We start from the raw sequence: 23,010 nt of genomic DNA, 5'->3' as shown, positions 1-23,010 counted from the left end.
TGGATACTTAATTTCTATTCTAACGCGTCAAGGCTATAGAGGCATGCACATTTTTTATTTAAAAAATTCTGTATTTCGTAGAGACTTTAATCCGCCCCTTAAAAAAAAACAAAACAATCCACAACACACAACTTTATGACCATTGAAACATAAGAGCTGATTATAAGTTATGCTAATGCTTCTGCTGCATGTGATGTACAGTACTTACGAATTTCCAAGCAAAATATATTTTAAAAGGCAGTTGATGTAGCTTTGGGGATTGACTTTTACTCCTTGTATACAGTGCGTGTTAGGGTAAAAAGACCTACAGTATCCCTTGTGGCCAGTGACAGCTGCTGATGGATAAATGAATTGCAATGGAATTGACAGCCCTGTCAGATTTCTGGAATTTTGGAAACACAGATGTGTAATGTGGCCATTTGTAGATCCCAGCAAGAACCCCCCCCCCACTCGTCTCTTCCCATACTCATTTCAACCATAATCGCAATATTAGAGTATCGAACAAAATTACGGCAAAAAAGAAAAGAAAACCACCCATGATTTATTGTCAGTGATAAGAAGAACCCAGATAAGAATATAAGGCCGCAGTCCTGGAAAATTAAGGGTGCTGAAAGTTGTTAGGAGGTCTCATATTTCCCCTTCCTTGGTCTTTAGGGAAACAATGCATGAGTTTTAAGAGCCACTCAGTTTCAAAAAAACGTGTTTCGCCTCAGGGGCAGGGGCAGAATTGGTCACAAAAATTTGAAGCTGTGTACCCACACACCCTGACACTTACAGCACGGTTTACTCAAAATCCCATAGATTTCAATAAATCTTTTTCCTGGGCGAGTGGGTATAGCGTTGCAGCCTGCTTTGGAATAAATACAAACACACACACAATTGCTATTAAAAAATGATGCTTGATAATGTGTATTTCCCCCCATTTGAAAAGTCATGTCAGTTCTAGATTAAAGACCTTGCTATCTCTCTTTCCCTCAGGGGCTGTTTAGGCCTTCTGAATCCTTCTACTGTGTCAGAGGCTGTGAAAATCTCAAAACTCCTTCCATTCATCATTCTGTTATTGTCAGTACAAGGGTGGTTTTTTTTTTACAGAAAGATGGCGTCCATTTTGGCTAAAGGCTCCCAATAAACGCAGTGCACAAAAAATCTTGTGGTGGCTGTAAGCATAACTTACATTTCATTTAGAGTGTACTCTGTTTATATACACTGTATACTACAAATTTGAGGGGGCGTGTATACTACAAATTTGAGGGAGCTGCAAAAAATTGGGGGGGAGGCAGGATGCAACCTATGGGCCTGTGATATATGGGAACAAGCCAAAAGATGCTGTAACGCTTCTGATAATGATTTTGGCAGGGATGCCTGGTTTCCTGGTGTAGTGAGGTGACTTTGGCTCATACTGAAGAATTTAAGAAAGATGCAAGTAGATGGAGAACGTGGCCATCTTGGATTCTTCGATGGGTTCCCATTGGCCATGCTGGTTATCCGACACCAAATTCATTGGTGTGCAGAATTTGAGGTGATGAGCCATACATCACAAAACCTGCCAACAGCCCCCCTCAGAATCAATGGGGCAAGCTGGGGATTGGTGGGGAAGGTCTTTGTGGAGACACTGAAGCCCTCCAAACCCCTTGGCATCAAACGGGACTTGAGTTTTATGCATATGACGGCAAACATATCCAAACTTACGGGGAGTAGTTACTGTGGATCTTCTGCCCTCCCACAAATCTATCTGATCAGCAGCAGCAGCAGAGGGGTGTGTGTGTGTGTGTGTGTGTGTCTGCACTGGGTACCCCACCTCAGAAGTGGGAAGATGAGGAGTGTTGTAAACAAAATCTAGCCTTTTTCCCTTATGGGGTATCCAAGAGCCCATACAGAGTCCTTACGTGGGTTCCCTATTGGTAGGAGAAAATAACAGAGGCCAACCAGAGAATATTGAGAAGCAAAGCAGCTACTAAGCCTGATCTTTATTGATCTGTTGCAACAGGGTGCTCCCCTCACACACAGGAAAGGAGGAGGAACCCAGAGCAAAGGTGTGTCCGCCCTTATATAGACATTTTAAATTTGCTGCCCTGGAACTCAAGACCACCCCTCCATACATCATACATACATCACAGAAGGGGTGTAACCCAAGACCACCCCCCACAAACATCATACCTACATCACAGAAAAGGCGGTCTACAACAGAAATTTGAATGTTGTTGTTTTTCCTGTCTGCCAGGTTATCTGATAACGCCTTTCCTGGTAGTCTGCCCATTCCTTTGAAATGGTGATTACTAAATTCCTGTAACAAGGAGGGTTTTGTCACCTCCTCCCTCCTTGCAGAGAAACATTTGGTCAGCTTGGGAGTCAAAATGGTTTCAGGACTGTCTTCCTGTGCTGCTTCAGACATGTGGTTTATATATTTATGTACGTTTTTGCTTGGTACATTTATGAACTTTTTGTCCTCGAAGCTACAAACATGAGTCTGAACAAACTGCGGGAGGCAGTGGAAGACAGAAGTGCCTGGCGTGCTCTGGTCCATGGGGTCACGAAGAGTCGGACATGACTAAACAACAACAAAATTATATATCTAAGACCTTAAAATTCTTATAACAGGAGGAGGGGTCCACAGAGCAACAGGAGGCAATAGGAGCCAAATGCTACACTCCCAAATCTTTGTATCTCAGGGGTAGAGCAAAGATATTGCATGCAGAGGGTCCTTCCTTCAATCTCCAGCATCTTTGAGGAGGGATGGAGATGTCCCCTGTCTGAAACCCCGGAAGGCTGCTTCCAGTCAGTGTGGACAATACTGAACTATAGAGTGATGGCTGGTCTGATTCAGTTTCTAAGGCACCTTCCTTCATTCCTATGTTCTTTGTATTAGAGAGTGCTGTATGTTTTTCTGCTGAATGTAACGAGCCTTCCACCCACGTATTGCCTCTCCATTGACAGACAGCAGGACCAATCCCTGTTTCGTGCATGTGGATGGATTGGGGCCAGTGCCCGCCTTTTATAAGTAACAAAAAACGAGTTTGCATCAACACGTCTAGTGCCAGTGGAACGTGCTTTTTCTTGAATCACGACTCAATAGTCCCCCTTGTCTGGAATTGCGTGGAGACTTATTTGTAATGTAAATGAGAGTGAAAGCCAGATTTCTTGTGACGGGTTTTGATTTGGAAAAAAAAAAAAAATCCAGTCTGGTTTGTTAATGTCTTTCTAATGCTTCGTTAAACGATGACTGTAAACAAAATGAACAAAAACATTTCCTCCTGTTTTTCATCCAGCAGGCATTTATCAGTGTTAATATGTTATGAAAGACATGTAAATGCTTGAGTGATTTATAATAAACAGTTATTAACATGTTTGCCCTGCCTCCCTCCTGTTTTATTTGAGCAAGGGTGGTTCAGAAAAAACATAAAATTGGGGGTGGGGATTTAATCTCACTTTCTAGCAGTTCCTGTAAAGTCACATTAGGTAAGTCTGAAAGTCAGTAACTCAGCTTGATGGCTGCGTGAGGATTCAAACTCTTGTGTTCCTTGAATTTGTGGAAGGGAACACATTTGAAATCTGACTTGGAAGGTTTTGTTTGTTTGTTTGAAAGTGGGCTGTATGGATTAAGTCTTGCTGAAATGTGTGTTTATTTAATTGTGTTAATTTTTTAAAAACCCCACCTTTCCCAAAGAAGGCCAGAGCTGTGTACACGACTCTTCCTTCCCATTTTATCCTGACAACACCACTGGGAGGTAGGCTAGCCTGATAGTGGTTGGCCAACAGCTGTCAAGGAACCTAGTCAAATTTCAGCCAGGTTGCTATCTCTGAAATTGACTCATTTTGTGGCCTTGGGCAAGACGCTCTAACATCTGTAAAGTGGGGGAAATTATGATTTATGCTATAAGGATGTCTTCTGGGCTTAGACACAATAAAGTTCATAAATCACATTGCATGATAAAAGTACTATGCAACCTAAGAGCAATTATGTTTTGCAAATAAGTATTTGGTCTCATGCTTCCGAAGCAATCATTTATTCCAGGAAGATGTCCCCAGGGGGATGTTTGCTGCACTAAATAAACCATGAATCTGAAATGCGTCTTAGGAGAATTCCAGACTTTGTTCCAAATAAGTGTCTAGTCCTCAGCGGCATAAAGCAGTGCTTGGGTTGATGGTTGCGAATCGCCTGCCAAAAGCTCATGAATAGATAAAAACTTACTGAGTGTTTCCAGTACTTGGGAGTGTGGACTTCTGCAGAAAACTGCTCTGGAAACCTCTGCTGCTGAAGGCTGCTGTTCTTTCCAATTTCCTGAAGCCCACAGTGTTATTTCTCCCTTGCCTTCGATCAAATAGCTATGTGCTTTATTTGAATTCTTTGGAGCATGAAATAGGAAGACCAGATGCAACAGAGGGCATGTTGGACCAAGCTCCAGTTGACAGCATGACAAGGAAAAGGTGATCCACAGCCAGGAGAGACAGTCTCCTAAATGCTCAGGCCAACCTAAACTGAAAGTCACCCAGCAGCTGCATGTGGAGGAGCGGAGACACAAACCCGGTTCACCAGATTACGAGTCTATCGCTCTTAACCACTACACTACTACACCACACTGGATTTTTGATAAGTATTTCAAAAATCACCTGCTACCAATGTCCATTTTGTGTCATCTCAATGACTTCTTTGCAAATTAAGTCCTGCCCCCCTGGAAAGATTCTAAAAGGTTTTTAGGTTTTTTTAGTTGTCACACAGAGACACCACTGAATTTTACCCTGGAACTTTCATTCCTGCCACTAGAGGCTATTGAATAAAACTCTCTGTCCCGACAATTTGATCTTCAAAACCTGCCTGGCTTGGTTGTTTTTTGCCCTACACCCCATTAAACCTCCCTGCGTAATTGAGCCCCTCTAAGTGGGGCAATGTTTTATCCAATCGTAACACAAACAGACTACTACTTATAATAATTTGGGCCATTGCTTTTGGCACTTATTAAGCCGCAAAGTAACAGGAAAACCAAGCCAGTGCTGAACTCATTATGGGAGGAGCAGGCTCCTGGGTATGTTTTGGTTGGCTAGCAGTGCACAGGATTTCCTGAAAGTCAAAATAGGGACAACAAAGGTGGGTCTGGAGATACATAAATATCTATAGAAGCAGAACAGGATTTGTCTATCTGAAGCAGTGTCGCCTGCTCTGAGGTGACTAGACTGTGGAGCTTGTGTTGGTCATCGTTCATAGCAGCCATTTCTTCTCGACTTGTAAGTTTCTCAATCTACTTTCTCTGGGTTATTTCTCAATTTACATTCTACGCTCTAATTTTGGGTGTCGGGAATTTGCCATGTTGTGTGTTTTAATTGTGTGTGGCTATATCACTAGACTGCGATTGGATGTGCCCCAGTAAACCGCTCAGAAGCCATTTTGGCAACTAAGCGGTATAATTCAGCTATTTTGATTCAGCCTCATTGTGTAGGGATAACACTTGCGTGTTGATCTTGTCTCACTTGGAGCTCTTTTCCCCAAAATAATCACTAGGTGGCACTCATCATTCTGAGTCAATGTTCAGTCCGTGTGGCAGAATTTAAGAGGATGCTTTAGACCAGTGTTTTTCAACCACTGTTCCGCGGCACACTAGTGTGCCGCGAGATGTTGCCTGGTGTGCCGCGAGATGTTGCCTGGAGGGAGGCAGGCGAGTCGGGCGGCGAGAGGCGGGGCGGCGGCGGCGAGGAGAGGCCACCCAGCGCGGGGCTCTCGCCGTCTGCCTGCCTGGCTGCCTGCGAGCTCGGCGGGCAGCGCCTCCGTCCGCAGCGCCCGCCTCGCGGCTCTCATTCCCTGCCCCTGCCAAAGCTCACCCAGCCAAGCCGCGCTCTCCTTCCTGCCTCGCTTTGCTGCCTCCTCCCCCCCCCACCCCCAAAGCTTGGAGGTTCCCCGGCAAGGGGGAGGGAAAAAATTGAAACTTAGACTTTTGTGCGTCCCTCCCGGCGTGACGCTGTGCGCTGACGTCACGGGGCTGTAATGGTGGTGTGCCTCGAGATTTTTTTCATCAAACAAGTGTGCCTTTGCCCAAAAAAGGTTGGGAAACACTGCTTTAGACCAGTGGTTCCCAACCTTTTTTTGGCCTTGCCCCACCTAAGCATCTCTAAAATCCTGATGCCCCCCCACCCCGGTGACAAATAATTCTTATTACAGTGGTACCTCGGGTTACATACGCTTCAGTTTACATACGCTTCAGGTTACAGACTCCGCTAACCCAGAAATAGTACCTCAGGTTAAGAACTTTGCTTCAGGATGAGAACAGAAATCGTGCTCTGGCGGTGCGGCAGCAGCAGGAGACCCCATTAGCTAAAGTGGTGCTTCAGGTTAAGAACAATTTCAGGTTAAGAACGGACCTCCGGAACGAATTAAGTACTTAACAGGAGGTACCACTGTATTCAAAAAGTGAACTCCTATTCACATGGAAGAAGCCTAAAAGGCCATTCACTGTTAATAACTCTTTCACAAATTGCCCCCCCCCTTAAAAGTCAAATTGCCCACCTGTGGGGTGTGTGCCCCACTTGGGAACCATGGCTTTAGACAGAGCTATACTGCACTAAAAAATTAGGCTTGATTGAAACCAAGGTCTTAGCTTTGTGTAGATGGACACAAATAGCAGTGGCTGGCATTTATAATAGCACATTTCCACATGGAAAATTCTTCACAAGACTGGTGACAGAGGTGCGCCAGGAGCTCACAGGGCCCCCATCCCTGCTGCGCCACAGCGTCGCTACTCTCTAGTCGCCTTCCTCCTGGGCCGCAAATTTGCATGGCAAAGCATGTAGCAGTGCTACTGCGGTTGCCACTCTTGAATAGGAGCAGCTTGGCTCCAAGAGAAAGGGGTTGCCTGGCATAAAATTACCCAACATGCAATGCATACTGGGCAGGGCTGGCCCAAGACATTTTGGCACCTGAGGCGAACCGCAAAATGGTGCCCCTCTCTCCCAGCCAGGGAAGAAGGAGGGACTGAATATCTACACCAGCTTCAAGGGGAGAATAAAGATCTACATCAGCAATAAGAGGGGGAATCAAATCAACCTTAGCTGATGGATGAAATGGGAATCAAATGCCATTGTGGGGGGAAGGGGACCACTCCAAAACACACCAGGCAGGAGCAAAGCCCGGGAGAGCCCAGAGGGCAGGCCCCAACATTTGCTCCCAGCAGTGCTTCCTATTCATTGAGAAGCTTCTGTACAGGCAGCTTGGGGGGGGTGTCTGCTACTGAGGAGGTGTCAGATCTGGCCTCCAAAGTGGCAATGCATCCCTTGGAAGCTGGATCTGCTGACCCTGTGGATCCTGCCACCCGAAGCAGTCGCCTCACCTTGCCTTATGGGTGAGCCGGCCCAGATACTGGGTAACTTCGTGCCAGGCAGCGACTCCGCATGAGATCAGACTCGCCCCTGTTTCAAGAACACCAGCACCTCTGTGTATCCACTGGCGGAGGAAAGGGGGGCAGGGGGAGCGCACTGTCCCCGGCACCATCGGGGAGGGGGGCACCATTGCGGCTGCCCCTCTGGACACGCGCCGCACACACACCCCATCGTACCGGGCGCCACACCCCCATGGACGGTGCGCCATGCCCCTGGGACGCACACCACGCCCCCACAGGCGGCATGCCATGCTCCCGGGATGCGCACCACACCCCCAGGACGCGTGCCAGCCATGCCCCCACTTGCTCTCCACCCCCAGTGCTGGAGCATGCAGCTTCGCCACTGTCCATACCTTCCCTCTAGATGTGGCCACCTGAATAGCTTGCTCTCATTTAAAAAAATGCCGACAACAAAAGGACGGAAGGAGCGACAAACGCCTCGGAATTCAGCCTAAAACAACACAGGATCTTCTCTTCTTGAAAATTCGTCAAAATCCCTTTACTCCCTTTCCTTTCATTGTCAAGGCTGGACTTGGCTGGGATTTGAGTTCCCCTTCTCTCTCTCTCTCTCCTTCCCTCCCCACATTTCCTTTTCTGGAGACTTTCTTTGTTCTTTGTTAGGTGCCTGTGAAAAAATGTTCTTTTCCACTCCTCTTCCCCACCCCCTCTCTCCCATTTCTGTCTTCCTTACCTCATGCTCATGTGCCTAATTCACTGAGAGCTGAGGAGGGAGCGAGCAGAGAAAGTATTTCTTCTGCATTTATCAGGTAAGTGACCTGCCATGTCTTTGGGGCCATGTGGGCACATTTGTAAACCAGAGAAACCGTTGTGGGCATCACACACCCCAGAACCTATTCTGCTGGCTACAAATGAATGCTGCCTTCAGGCTTAGTTAGCCCTATGGGCTTCCAAGAAGGCTTCTGTGGCCAGGTGGGCACCTGTGGGCACCACATTGGTGACCCATGGGTGTATAGGACTGCAGCCTTAATGACATAAAGATTAGCAGAGCAACCTTACCTATGTCTGCTCAGAAACATTCTGAGCATTCAGTGACACTTATTTGCAGGGTACAGAATTACAGGGTTTTGGGTGTGTGTGTGTGTGTGTGTGTGGTTTAAGTATTAATAATATGAGAAAAAGAACAATTGGCACCATGGGATGGGTATTGCCATGCTGCAAATGTGGTCTTGGCAACCTTACATTGCATAAATAATCGGGAAGTTGGTTAGACGCCTCTGGGTTCAGTTTGCAGCTTTGGCACGCCAATCTTAGGAGCTCTTAGGCAGCTTCTAACATGTATTGTTAAATACTTATCTTAAACGCTTCCCCCCAGAGCAATTTGCATAGTGTTCTCCATTTCCGTGCCACTGGAGTAATAATCTGCGAGCGATACCAAGTCGTGTGGCTGCATATCAAATTAAAGGAAGATGAGGAGCTAGGAGCAGGAAAAGGAAAAGGGAAAGGGAGAGGCCAAGTGTGTTGCATTGTGGCAGTGGCATTTACCCCTGTAAATCTTTGAGTGTGCTTCTAATAGAGAAGTTATGGCAGCCTGTTACTTTATGAAACCGGTGATTTTGCAAGTTGCCGCCCCCTCCCCTTGGGGCAGAAATACAGCGAATATGTGAATCACAAAGCTACAGCTCAAAGCTAGAACATAAGTTTCTACATGATGCACACTAACACAATGTAACAGAACACGGTGGGAATCAGAACGTAAACAGCAGAAATTGCTGTTGCTTATTACAGTGGTGCCTCGCAAGACGAAAAGAATCCGTTCTGTGATTCTCTTCGTCTAGCGGTTTCTTCGTCTTGCGAAGCAAGCCCATTGACGGATTAGCGGATTAGCGCTATTAGCGCCATTAGCGCTATTAGCGGCTTTTAGCGGCTTTTGGCGGCTTTTGGCGGCTTATCTGCTGATCAGATCAGCTGATAAGCGGCTTAGCGGCTTAGAAAAAGGGGGGGGAAGGAAAAAAAACCCGCAGGAACTCACAAGACATTGTCGTCTTGCGAAGCAAGCCCATAGGAAATTCGTTTTGCGAAGCACCTCCAAAACGGAAATCTCATTCGTCTAGCGAGTTTTCCGTCTTGCGAGGCATTCGTCTTGTGGGGCACCACTGTACATATGTGTGTTAAACATGAAATGAGGTAATGATGTATATGATTGGTGGAAATTGAAATGTTTTGTTCGAAATATTAAAAATACTACCGCCTGGACCACCGGGCAGGCTTGCATTTTTCTGGCCTACAACAGCATCAGTTGGAAGGGGCATGGCAGAAGAGGCAGAGTGGTTAGGAAATATTGGTTCATTCAGCCACTACAGTGGTACCTCGGGTTACAGACGCTTCAGGTTACAGACGCTTCAGGTTACAGACTCCGCTAACCCAGAAATAGTACCTCGGGTTAAGAACTTTGCTTCAGGATGAGAACAGAAATTGCGCTGCGGCAGCAGGAGGGCCCATTAACTAAAGTGGTATCTCAGGTTAAGAACAGTTTCAGGTTACAAATGGATCTCCAAAACGAATTAAGTTCTTAACCCGAGGTACCACTGTACTTGTGTTGGCGACAGGCAGGACTCTGAGGTGTGGGTAGAGGAGGGTTCTGGTTTGTGCCCCCCCCCCGATTGTGTGCCTGGGGCAATGGCCCCCATAGCCCCTCCCCACCTTACGCCACTGTGGCCCATTACCTTAAGTGTGACTAGATCTTGAATATCTACTCTTATATTGTAAAGGGGAAACCCATCAGGAGACCATGGTTTTGCTCATAACAAACTAAGTGGTAATTAACCCATATCCGAAGTAAATTCTTCATCTCCATGGTGCTTCTGATGTCACGGATGCTGTAGGAGTTTGGGGGAAAGTGGTGGGAATTTTCTGTAAGAAGTAGCCAGCTTCCTTCCCAGAACTGTTTTTCCCTGGGGAAAAGAGAATCCGTGATGACTAATATATCAGTTTAAGCCTGGCTGGACACTTCAGTGGGAAGATAAGCCCAAAGAATCATTTTTGTTTCGGTTTTTAAATATATATATATAAATAGCCACAAAAACAGACACAGACACCTATAATTTATTTGCTCCAGCTCCCTAATCACTCTGATCCAGGCTTATTTGCAGTTAGTCACAAAATTCACAGAACAGGCATGTCCATTCCTTGGGGTACATTTACTAGCTCTGTATCATAATTTCTGTAGTTCCTTTCTGACCAGGCTCATTCCAGCTTCCATGTATTTCTGAAGGCCCTCTCCCTCCACCTCAAGACTTAGATTTTGCAAGCTAAGGCTGCAAACCTAAACACATTTAACAGAGCATAAGGCCCATTGAACACCACGGGACATATTTCTCAATAACCACGCATAGGGTTGTACTGGATCTTTTTAGCCCTGTAGCTACTGCTGCTTCTTTCATTCATTCTATGAAGTAGTAAACAAATACAAATACGTAGCCTCTCAAGCCCAAATTTTTAACCAAAGTTCTCTTAACTACATTCCTATATTCCCAGTCAGTTGTTTCATGGTACCTGTGATTGGAGAACATTGAATCTGGATTTGAGATAATCTGCACATCCACTTCCCAAGCTCCGAATCCAACATTTTGGCATTAAACTAGAAGTATTACCGGGCGTGGGGCTGGGGAACCATAGGTGTTGGTTCTGGAAGAAAACCGACAGTGCAACATACTACTTTGCAATTATTTCCTTGGGGAATAAAATGCATTTAAGGATGCAGGTGTCACTTCAGAAAATGTGCGTTCATCTTTTGCAAAGAAATCACGGTCCCTGATTTAATAAATAGCGAGGGGGGGGGATGAGAATCTATGAAAAGCTAAGCTGCCCATATCGGGGAAACTGACAGAATGAGCTCCTTGTTAGAAAAGTCAGGTATCACAGGTTTCCTTGACAACTGTTCCCATAGAACTTGACCTCAAAAGACAGCAGCAGAAAAACAGGTTGGCAAGATTGATTATAAATACCCAAATAATTCTAATTGCATCAGTTCTATTTATGCTTTGTTGGGTGCAATGGGGCAGGATTTAAAGGGATTTACTCTCAAGTAAGTGTGCTTAGATTACAGCCTATTTCCTTTATTAACATTCTGGGCAGGAAGATTGTTGGGGTTTTTTATTCACAGTTATGGTTTGGAGGTGGGTTTTTAAAAACTCTAAACAATACACTCATTTTCAAAAGGCAAAGTGTCTGGGAATATTTTTCAAGCATATACTGAATCTTCCCGTAAATTGTAATCAAATACGTTAACATCTCATACAACATTCATGGTGGTACCCAGTGGGGATGGAGGTTTATGGGACATGTAAGCACTGCACTGAGCTGTAAACAGTTTAATCACAGCTCATTAGAGACAGGGGGAAATGTTGACTTTACATTTTTATGAGGAGCTACCTGATTCCTACTTCTCAAACCAATATGCAAAATGAAGCTCAATTACCCTTCAAAGTTCTCACATCTCTGAATTTTGTGAAGCAGTGCTTCAACCCGTGTGTACAAAAATTCATAAATAAAATGCATATATTAGCAAAGATGACATACAAAATGCATTACATTAGGGAAATGGCTTGCAAAAAATGTCGTGCCGGGTAATAAAACGGCATGTAAGTTTGTGTGTGTATTAGAAGAAACTTGGCTGATGAATTTTCATGAGGACAACAAAAAACAACAACAAAAAGCTAATTCCTGCAGAAATGTGGAGAAATGAATGAAGAATGGAAAACCAAGAAGCAGGGAGAAATGGACATGAAATGTGGCCATCACCACAGACCATGCACATTCTAAAACGGATAGTGTTGTGTCTGTTTGTGAGAAGCCAAAGGAAATCTGAGGACAATGAATTCTTGCGACTCAAAGGTCTCATTGCCAATGAAACATTCCAGTTCAAATTACAGTGGATTGGTGATTGGAATGTTCACTTGCTCCTTTCCTTCGCAAATCTTGCCCTGCTTCAGCGTACCTTACATCTATGGGCTCCTCCAGACACCCTATTTATTGAATGTTCATACTGATTTGCTTGCAGGAAGCTTAGGTGCAAGTGAGATAATGTCCAGGCTTCCTTGAGCACCCTTTGCTTTGCTTATGGAAAGCTATTAAACAAGGAACATTCATCCTCGTTTGGTTGTTCTGTGTTGGTAGGTCTTCCCGTTCGCTATTCATTTATCCCAAGCTTTTCTGGGCGTTTCTGTTGGACATTTGGGTGCAACTCGGCTTGAAGAAGAGGGGTTTGCATGGGGTTAAAACAGATAAAGCAAGGGACCTCCAGATTCCTGGACTGCCCCTGTACCTTTGACTTCTTCGCTGACCTCCCTGTCTCATTGATGTTTAGACTGATACATCTTAGGTTGTATCCTGCTTGCAATTTCCTCCTCCTCCTCAAACTTCTCTCTCAGACCTCAACAAGAGCGGTCACCTTGGATCTTTCATCTGAGAGCAAAGGAGCAAACACAGTTGCCTTTGGCTTCTCTAGATTAGTTAGGTTAGAACTAGAAGCCTTTTATATCCAAGTTATGCATTTCCTAGAAATACCGTATTTTTTGCTCTATAACACTCACTTTTTCCCTCCTAAAAAGTAAGGGGAAATGTGTGTGCGTCTTATGGAGCGAATGCAGGCTGCGCAGCTATCCCAGAAGCCAGAAGAGCAAGAGGGATTGCTGCTTTCACTGCACAGCGATCCCTCTTGCTCTTCTGGCTTCTGAGATTCAGAATATGTTTTTTCTTGTTTTCCTCCTCCAAAAATTAGGTGCGTCTTGTGGTCTGGTGCATCTTATAGAGCAAAAAATATGGTACTTTGTTATTTTCTTACTCTACAAGCATATATATCTCTCTCTCAATGCCAAAGAGCTCTGACTGGTAATTGGACTCTCAGTCTTCCAGCAATGTCCCTGTCATTTTCCTAATCACAAAATATCATTTTTTAAATTTATTTTTAAAGGCACAAAATATATCTTTTGTGTGCCAGAGGGACAGGGTGCTTATTCCATTTTAACTGCACAAACTCAAATTTCTGATGTGCGCTTGACTTCCTCCCACAAAATACTGGCATTCTGGAGGCAAGTTGTGTTGGCACTAACCATGCAATGTTTGTAGGGCACAAACTACAATATTATGCCAAACCTGCAGCTTTTTGGTTTTTGTTTGTGTGTTTGTTTGTTGTTCAGGAGAGTTATGCATATCCGCCACAGCAGTTGTTTAAATTCCCTTATCACAGACTCCAGTTAAAACCACCTTGAAAATTCACACTCACCTACAAAGCAAATATTTGCCTCATATAGTTTGCTGAGCAGCTGGCGGAGTTTTGCGCTAAACTCCTGAACTCGCAGGCTGAGGGTGGATCTTTTCTGCTGCTGAAGCCAAGCCGGTTTGGCCCTCTCAGATTTCCAGGGAGCCAGATCTTATTTGTCCAGAAAGAGGAGGGAGAGAGAGAAAAAAAGCAATGCAGAAGAATACAAAGAGCTCATATTGCTAAGGAAGGAGCTGGCTGTGGTCCTGCAGTCTGCTCAAATTGAACATTTGTACAGAGTTTTGCAAGTCAAATCTCTAGGGCTTTCTTCCCCAATCAGTTCTGACTCTGTAGTACCCAACCACCACTTTCCCACACTTGTTGCAAAACTCACAAATTGAACTGTTAACTGAGCGATTGCAGAGGAAAAGTGACCCATTGATCTCTCTCTCTCTCTCTCTCTCTCTCTCTCTCTCTCTCTGTGTGTGTGTGTGTGTGTGTTACACACTATACACTATACCTGTACACTATACCTTTAAACCACATCTGAAGCACATTATTTCCCTCAAGGGATTCTGGGCACTGTGGTTTGTTAAATGTTTCTGGGAACTGTAACTCTGTGAGAGGTAAACTACAGTGTCCAGAAATGTTTGAGAGAAAGAATGTCATTCAAATGTGCTTTAAAGGTATAATGCATGAGTAGGAAAACTAAGGATCCGGCCCAATCGTCTTCTCAATCCGGCCCGTGGACGGTCCGGGAATCAGTGTGTTTTTACATGAGTAGAATGTGTGCTTTTATTTAAAATGCATCTCTGGGTTATTTGTGGGACATAGGAATTCGTTCTCCCCCCCCAAAAAAAAACATAGTCCAGCCCCCCACAAGGTCTGAGGGACAGTGGACTGGCCCCCTGCTGAAAAAGTTTGCTGACCTCTGGTATAATGTGTATGCCAACCCCCCATGTTTGGCCCTGAGTCTCTAGAAATTTACCTTAGTTTCCAGGAATCTCCTGAGGCCATCCAGGTGAGGTGAGTTGTTTCTATGGCAACAGGGCAACCTCTTTGGACATGCAAATGGCAGTATTTAACTTGCCAGCTCAGGCTATTATCTTACAAAGAAACTCATCTGACTGGCTCTGCAGGTTTCCTCTAAAAGATTCTAACCTTACATACACCTGATCACAGGTTTGGAAGGGACCCATGTATATCACCCAGGCTGACCCCGCCCCACAAACCTGTAATGTGACTCATCGCAGGTTTACCACAGTATTTCCCACCAGTGAAGTTATATAAGTCGAGAGTGCAGAAACAAAATGCTTTCCTGGAATATTGCATTATTCTGGAATTGCAATGAAATATACCTCGAGGGTTGCCAAAAGCAACCAGCAAACCAGAAAACATTTTGGATCTGACACCTCCCACAAGGGACACAGGAAAAAATTCCCAAGTAATTATGTGTCATTTTTGTGCCACAGGGAATTAAGCATTGTTACTTGCTTGATTTTTGCAATGAGAATTGTGAGGCAATTGCAACACTGTTCTCCAACATTCACGGTGTTTATCCTTATGCGACTGGCAATGCCTCTGGGAAACACAGGTTAGTGCATCAGAAATCAAAGCAGCAAAAGGGGGTTGCAAATGCCATATAATCCACAGTTGCCTCAAGCATGGGATGAAAGCTTTGAGTTTTGATGTAGAAATACTCATCCACAAAGCAGAAAATGAGCTTTCCTCTTTGGATAAGGAGATGAATTCTTTTATGCCAGCGTGGTGTAGTGGTTAAGAGTGGTGGACTCGTAATCTGGTGAACCGGGTTCGCGTCTCCGCTCATCCACATGCAGCTGCTGGGTGACCTTGGGCCAGTCGCACTTCTTTGAAGTCTCTCAGCCCCATTCACCTTACAGAGTGTTTGTTGTGGGAGAGGAAGGGAAAGGAGAATGTTAGCCGCTTTGAGACTCCTGCAGGTAGTGATAAAGCGGGATGTCAAATCCAAACTCTTCTTCTTCTTTTTGTTTGTTTTTTGAGTTTGTAGAAAAGGAGTAAAAAGATGTGCTTTTGCATGCAGCAGCAAGGTGGCAGTTACTTCTGCATGCTATTGAACACATACTCCATCATTTTGCCCAGACACTGAGGTCCAGCGCTGAGGGCCTTCAGGCGGTTCCCTCATTGCGAGAAGCCAAGCCAAGTTACAGGGAACCAGGCAGAGGGCCTTCTCGGTAGTGGCACCCGCCCTGTGGAATTCCCTCTCACCAGACGTCAAAGAGAGAAACAACTACCAGACTTTTAGAAGACATCTGAAGCCAGCCCTGTTTAGGGAAACTTTTAATGTTTAATAGACGATTGTATTTTAAATATTCTGTTGGAAGCCGCCCAGAGTGTCTGGGGAAACCCAGTCAGATGGGTGGGGTATAAATAATAAAAGTATTATTATTATTATTATTATTATTATTATTATTATTATTATTATTATTATTATTCTGCAATGTTGACCAGCAGTGAAAGCCCACAGAAGAAGACTGTGTGAGCAGCGTTCTGTGAGGACGGACAAACAAATCTCTCCCTGCTAAAGATATTTACTTTCTGCACAACCTGATGCGAACCTTTCATGCTGCTGTGGGAAGTGGAATCAGTGGCAGGCAGTGAAATTTTTCGTAGATGAACAGTTAGGGCCAGAGGCACCAGCCTGCGAGGGCAATTGGTGGTGGTAGTGGTGGGAACTGCTGTTGTGCACATGACTACATCCTGGCGCTGCACTTGAGCATCATGTCTTCCTCCCTAAGCCAGGCTATAGAACTGGCATTCAGCAGCACACAGCATCTCACAGTGAAGACTGAATACAGGCATTGTGGCTTGTAGTCTTAGCCACCACAGATGTGTATCACCTCAGTATTGTTTACACTGACAGCAGATTTTCTGGATTTCACACAGCCTTACCTGGAGATGCCAGGGGTTCTTCTTCTTCTTCTTCTTCCTCTTCAGCGATCACTCATAGCCGAGTAAGATTGTCTTCCATAAACACGGTGTTAACAGTGAGTCCTTAAGTAACTGTGGAGGCCAATTCTGGATCCACACGTCCTTCCACAGTGGGGACATAGGTTTCTGGGTAGGAGTTGATCATGGTGAGGGTTTGCCAAGCATGCCCTCCTCTTAGCATGTTTCTCCCTTGCTTTCTGAGTTTGAGCGTCTTCAAAGCCCAAGATACCTTTGGTAAAGGCTGTTCTCCAACTGGAGCGCTCGCAGGCCAGTGTTTCCCAGTTGTCAGTCTTTGTTGTTGTTTAGTCGTTTAGTCATGTCCGACTTCGTGACCCCATGGACCAGAGCACGCCAGGCACTCCTGTCTTGCACTGCCTCCTGCAGTTTGGTCAAACTCATGCTGGTAGCTTCGAGAACACTGTCCAACCATCTCTTCCTCTGTCGTCCCCTTCTCTTTGTGCTTCCCAACATCAGGGTTTTTTCCGGGAGTCTTCTCTTCTCATGAGGTGTCAAAAGTATTGGAGCCCCAGCTTCAGGATCTGTCCTTCCAGTGAGCACTCAGGGCTGATTTCCTTCAGAATGGATCGGTTTGATCTTCTTGCAGTCCATGGGACTCTCAAGAGTCTCCTCCAGCACCATAATTCAAAAGCATCCATTCTTCGGCGATCAGCCTTCTTTATGGTCCAGCTCTGTCGGTCTTTATACTACATTTTTTTAGATTTGCGTTGAGAGAGTCTTTGAACCTCTTTTGTTGACAACCAGCATAATGCTTTCCATTTTTATGTTCAGAATAGAGTAGTTGCTTTGGAGGACGATAATCAGGCATCCGCACAACATGACCAGTCCAACACATAATGACATCTGCCTTCAGATCTACAAAGAACGTGCAAACTAAGGCTAAATAAAGTGTCTGTTGGTGTTAGTTTTCTATCTCTATCTCAAAATATTTGAAAGCCTGAAACAGAAGAGCATATGGCAGGTGATGAAGGATTTTGCTAGTAATCTGTAGACCGGTGTCAAATAGGAGGAAGAAGTGTTTTCATTTGTCACTAAGATTAGCTTCTGTGTTAGCCAGCAGTGTTGTGTTGCTGTTTTTGAAGATGCCCAAAGTCCGCTGATAGATCCCCGATCAGCAGATGCTTTTACAGGCTTATTTTGAGAATTAGAAAACACTTTTGTTGGTGTCCTGATGATGGATTCTTTTCTGGGGGTGGGGGAGGGGAAGGGGAAGATGGGTTGGCACAAAAGTCAGCCGATTTCTGGACCCCCGACAGCAGCATGGATAAAAGCTCATTGTCTAACATAAATAGCGCATGACATGATTATTGGAAATAAGAGCAAGACGCTGACCTCATGGCTTCTTCTCAGAAAAAAGAGAACATTAAAAATAAAGTCTTTTAAGCAGTCCCCCCCCCCATTTTTTAAAAAAACTTGTTTGTTTCTGCTTGCAGCCTGACCCCGTAAGCTGCTACCCCAGAGAAGGAGATGGTTGTCTTATGCAGACTTATTCCCCATTGAAGGCCTTTTGAAAGCAGAACTGACAGTCTGCAGAATTTATGTACTGTGGTACCTCGGGTTACAGACACTTCAGGTTACAGACTCTGCTAACCCAGAAATAGTACCTTGGGTTAAGAACTTCAGGATGAGAACAGAAATTGCACGGCGGCGGCAGGAGGCCCCATTAGCTAAAGTGGTACCTCAAGTTAAGAACAGTTTCAGGTTAAGAACAGACCTCCGGAATGAATTAAGTTCTTAACCTGAGGTACCACTGTATGCATATATTATGGGAAACAGGACTCCTTCTGAACCAGTTTTTATGTTATTAAAAAGGACAACATGGTGCAGTGGTTATAGTGTTGGATTAAGGCTGCAGTGACTTACAAAGGAGGGGTACGGGATGGCTTCTCAAGGTCCCTTTTCTAAACTTTATTGGAGGTACGTAATCCAGAAATTGAAGCTTGGACTTTCTGAATGCATTCCATTGAGCTACAGCCCTTCTCCTTCTCGAGCTACCCCAGTGATGCATGTATGAATGGCATTCCCAGTGCCAGGGACTGGTTGGTCACTGAAGATACTGATGAGTGAGCAGGGTCGTCTTTAGCACATGCGGCGCCAGGGTGCAAAGATCTGCCCAGCGCCCCCAAATGTAGTTTAGCCCCCAAATTAACTGTGTTGATCCCCTGGGCGGGCACCGAGGAGGAGTCCGCATCCAGGTTGCTGCTGGTGCTGCTGGGGTTGTTCATCTTGCTGCTGCTGCCTACTCCCGAGTAGCTACTGGACCTGCTGCCATTTGCCATGGCTAACAGCAGGCAGGCCAAGGCTCCAGGGAGCTCCGACTGTTGTTGCCACCTCCAGCGCCCTCGGCCAAGCCCATCCCCAGCCAAAGCGCTGCTCTTCGGCAGGGAGGCGCGCAAGCCGAGCCTCAGTGCCTGTCCAGGCAGGCGGCTGCCTCTCAGCACCTCTCGCTCTGGCGCCCTCGCTGCGGCCGCCTTTCCTTCCAAGATTCTGGCAGGAAATAAAGGTGGGGGCGCTGTGACGTTAACATATGAGAGTGCTGGAGGTGAAATAGTTAAACAGGTTACCCAATCAGAACCCGGGGGTGGAGTCAGAGAGACTATAAAACCAGCTCTGGGAGGGGCGAAGGGGGGAGTTTGTTGGGAGTTGGGTGGTTGGCTGGAGTGGGAGTGAGTTGGGATAGAGTCTGTGGGTAGGTGGAGTTAGTGTAGAGAAATAAGCTGAGTCAGGAACAGTTAGGGGCTAGGAAGACAAGTAAAGATCTGAGAGGTGGTTTAATGAGGGAGAGCAGGTAGTGGAAGTTATAGGTCTGGATAGGCACCCCATGAATGTAATTGACCAATACCGTTTATGAAACCACATGCTTGTTAAACTGCAATAAATAAACAGAAGTTTATGTTCCAATTTAACCCTGACTGGACTCAGTATTGTACCAGGTAGGGCCTGGGTGGTGGCAGCGAGAAATAAAGTGGTGGCACAGGGATCAATAGACGGTGAAACGTCCGGGGACCCTGTGTGATCGCCACAGGTGCCTCCCCCTCCTCCTCCTGGTGGCTAAATCAGAGGCTCCCCCAAAATCAAGCCAGCAGCCAACCCTTGCACTGGTACCTCACGATGCCGACCATGGGCGGCTTCAGCGGTGCCTGCCTGGTGCCTCCAAGAATTCAGTGCTAGGGTACCCTGCACCCTTTGCACACCCGGGTAAAGACTGCACAGGGAGAAGTGGGATTGGAGACTGACTTGAAAGAAGGAATCAGTGATCTAGGGGAGTCTCTAACAGCTGGGAGATGAGAGACAGAGGCAGGAGACGCTGCAGGATTGGAGAATGAAGGATGGGTGCAGGAGCAGGGAGAGATGAGTCAGGCTGGTGTACAATCAAGGGCTTCCACACCTCCTCCTCCTGCCCACACCTCTCCTGCTGTACTGTATCTCAGGACCAGAAGAGGACTGAAGTGGGAGGAGCAGAGGCAGGTTACACACAGGCGTAGTCTTTGCCTGCTTGCCTGCAGCTCAGGTGGGAAAGACAGATAACTTAAGTTCAGGGTTGGGGCCTCTCTGTTGCTGCAACGGTCTCATCAGGTACATACCTAGGACATAGGCTGGATGGATATAGGATGGATGGACATGCTTTTTCCTAACTTGCAAGTGTACTTTTGATAGCAAGGAGTCAATTCTTCACTCTGCATGTTGACATGAGCTTCCTGGGGGACAGGGTGGGATACAATACATTTCTCTGCTGTTGTTTTGTCACTGGTGGAAATTGCAGTAGTCTGATGAGGAACAAAGCTTGCTGCAATGCGAAAAATGCATGCGATCGGAAATATTTTGGACTGACAGCTACTTGTCAATGTGAAATGCTACAAACATGTTTTCACGCTTCCCCTTCGGACTCCCCCTGCCCCCTCGCTTTCAGCAAATTCAGTTGAAAATGGCGATAATAGAACTTAAAGCCATTATATTTTCCCCTTGCTTAAAAAGGAAGAAGAAGACATCTCAGAGAGATATTTAATGAGACAACAGATGGATTCAGTTGACCTACCGAGCCTGAATCTTGTGGTTCCTGTCCTATGAATGGTTCCCTGGGGCATAAAAGCGCATGAAATGCTCTTAAATAGCTTCCCAAGCGCCTTGTTTGTGACCAACCTTTGCTATTCTGCCAGTACTGCCTCAGGGGGAACCAATCTGAAGGAGCCCATTACCAACAAAAATAACTCAGTCAGTCCGAGCACACTGCTCTGTCCCTGGGGGCATCAGATGCACCGATGCATTATGGGATACAGGAGGTCCACAGAGCAACATAGCATGAGTGGTGGCATGTGGCAAGCTGTAGAAGGGAAATAAAGGACAGAGCTGCAGCTCGGGATGGGAAAATAAATCCAGAACTGTATTTGTTTATCTGTGTATAGCCCATCTCGTCCTGAAGACTTGCAGCCAAGAACTTTTCTCCCTTCCATTAAAATAGAATGTTTCAAAAGGATAAAGTTCAAGGACTAGATTACATTTACCCTGCCATCAAAATAAGGCCAAAGAAATAGTTCTTGCGATGTTTGCTAAATATTTACTTTTGCTGGCTTACTATGGGGAGATTTATTTGTGTATTCTACTTATGGGCCTCTCTCATACCGAGCCGCTCACATCCTTGTACATGAAAACACCCCACTTTACATCCTCACAAGAACCCTGGAAAGTAGGGTAGGCTGAGCTCCGAGCTCTATTTACCATATTTTTTGCTCTATAAGACTGACTTTTTCCCTCCTAAAAAGTAAGGGGAAATGTGTACGTGCCTTATGGAGCGAATGCAGGCTGCGCAGCTATCCCAGAAGCCGGAACAGCAAGAGGTATTGCTGCTTTCACTGCGCAGCGGTCCCTCTTGCTGTTCTGGCTTCTGAGATTTAGAATATTTTTTTCTTGTTTTCCTCCTCCAAAAACTAGGTGTGTCTTGTGGTCTGGTGCGTCTTATAGAGCGAAAAATAAGGTATTTATTTCATAAAGTTTATACAACCCGGATTGTAAAGAACCTCAAAGCGGTTTACAAAAAAAGGGGAAAGGCAGTGTTCATGTTTCCTTTGGAAATGAGACACAGTGGAGACTGTGCCTTTATGGTATATTGTTTATTTACACACATATACAACCTGAGCCTGTGATGGAGGGTTTCAAAGCATTATACTCCAAGTGGGTCCTGTTTCTCCCATTGCTGAAGCCTCCAATTTGAAACAGGCAGCCCACATTGTGCTCTGGCGCCCTGCCCCAGCTAGCCGCATTTAACAAACTGACACTCCTTTTCCTCGATCATGCCACAGCCAACTGAAATCCTGAAACTTCCTCCTAACAAAAACTCTGGCATTTTTCTTCTGCTAACTACCCAGAGCTCAAGGCAGGGCTCCACCCATTTCTAATCGCCCATCACCTTCCTTCGTTCTCCACAGTGGTTCTTCTCCCAGGCAATTTCCTGAGCATGGAAAAACTGGTCTGGCCTGAATTTTAGCACTTTGTTCAATCCAGCATCCAGCAGCCTATTTCAATACTCCAAGCACTGATTAAACTCCAACACCCACTTGACCTAGGAATTCAGGGGAGTCAAGGCACCCACAAACTCATAACAATATTACAATTATCGGATGCAAGAGACAAATGACAGGGGATAGCTATCTCCGTCATGGGTGATCGAGGGTACTCTGGTCCAAGCCGGCAAGTCAGTTCTTGTAATATGAAAGAGAAAAAGAAGCAGAGTGACCTGTGTTGAACTTTCTATGATTCTTATCAAAGCTGAAAGTAGTGGTGAGAGAAGAGAGCGATTCACAAAAGGGAGAAAAAGGAACTCGGTTATCCAACGGAACCTCTTTCTGTTTCTGTTTTCTTAAGAAACACTTTCCTTAGCTGCTTTTGACTTGCAAACAGTGTGGCATGCTTCCCTCTTCTCCGATAAGTCCATGGGCAGTGCTGAAAGGCCTGGCTACTTTTTAAAAAAGAATTATTATTGACCATTTCAACATATCAAAATATCAAAAGATATCATATTCATTATTTTCCCCCTTCCCCCCACCTCCCCATCAAGCCCTCCCTCCCCCCCACTTCCCTCAACTCCTCTCTCTGATTTTTCAACACACACTGTATTATTCTCTGAATACTGTAAAATTGTATAAATCCTTATATTATCTATCTACTATGTTTACAATCAATAAATTTGTATATGTTTATTCAAAGCCTGCCAAGGAGTCCAATTCATTCTGTTGTCTTTTTAAGTAATTTGTAAAAAGTTCCCATTCTTCTTTGAAGTCACAGTTGTCCTTATCTCGCAGTTTAGGTATATGTTAGTTTAGCCAATTCTGCATAGTTCATCGATTTCTCTTGCCACTGTTCTTTTGTCGGGATTTCCTCATTCTTCCATCCTTGAGCTATCAAGACTCTTGCTGCTGTTGTTGCATACATAAATAGATTCTTTAT

General features: G+C 45.3%; 1 protein-coding gene across 7 annotated transcripts in view; it reads left to right on the top strand.

The window, feature by feature from the left end:
• Positions 1 to 5,096: 5,096 nt before the first annotated feature.
• TMEM150C (transmembrane protein 150C) overlaps positions 5,097 to 23,010 on the top strand; it is a 55,773-nt gene continuing 37,859 nt past the window's right edge. For 2 of the 7 annotated variants that reach the window (XM_083459063.1, XM_083459070.1), the window contains exon 1: positions 7,699 to 8,128. The gene's annotated coding sequence lies outside the window, so the exon portion shown is untranslated. Of the gene's footprint in view, positions 5,221 to 7,684; positions 8,129 to 23,010 lie in introns of those variants that run through there. The other 5 variants (XM_083459060.1, XM_083459071.1, XM_083459058.1 and 2 more) reach the window with 5 other exon arrangements.

Source organism: Podarcis liolepis, assembly GCF_965112155.1.
Source record: "Podarcis liolepis genome assembly, chromosome: 9".
Classification (NCBI taxonomy): Eukaryota; Metazoa; Chordata; class Lepidosauria; order Squamata; family Lacertidae; genus Podarcis; species Podarcis liolepis.
Note: the sequence above shows the minus strand (reverse complement) of the source record. Positions and strands in the feature narration are given on the sequence as shown.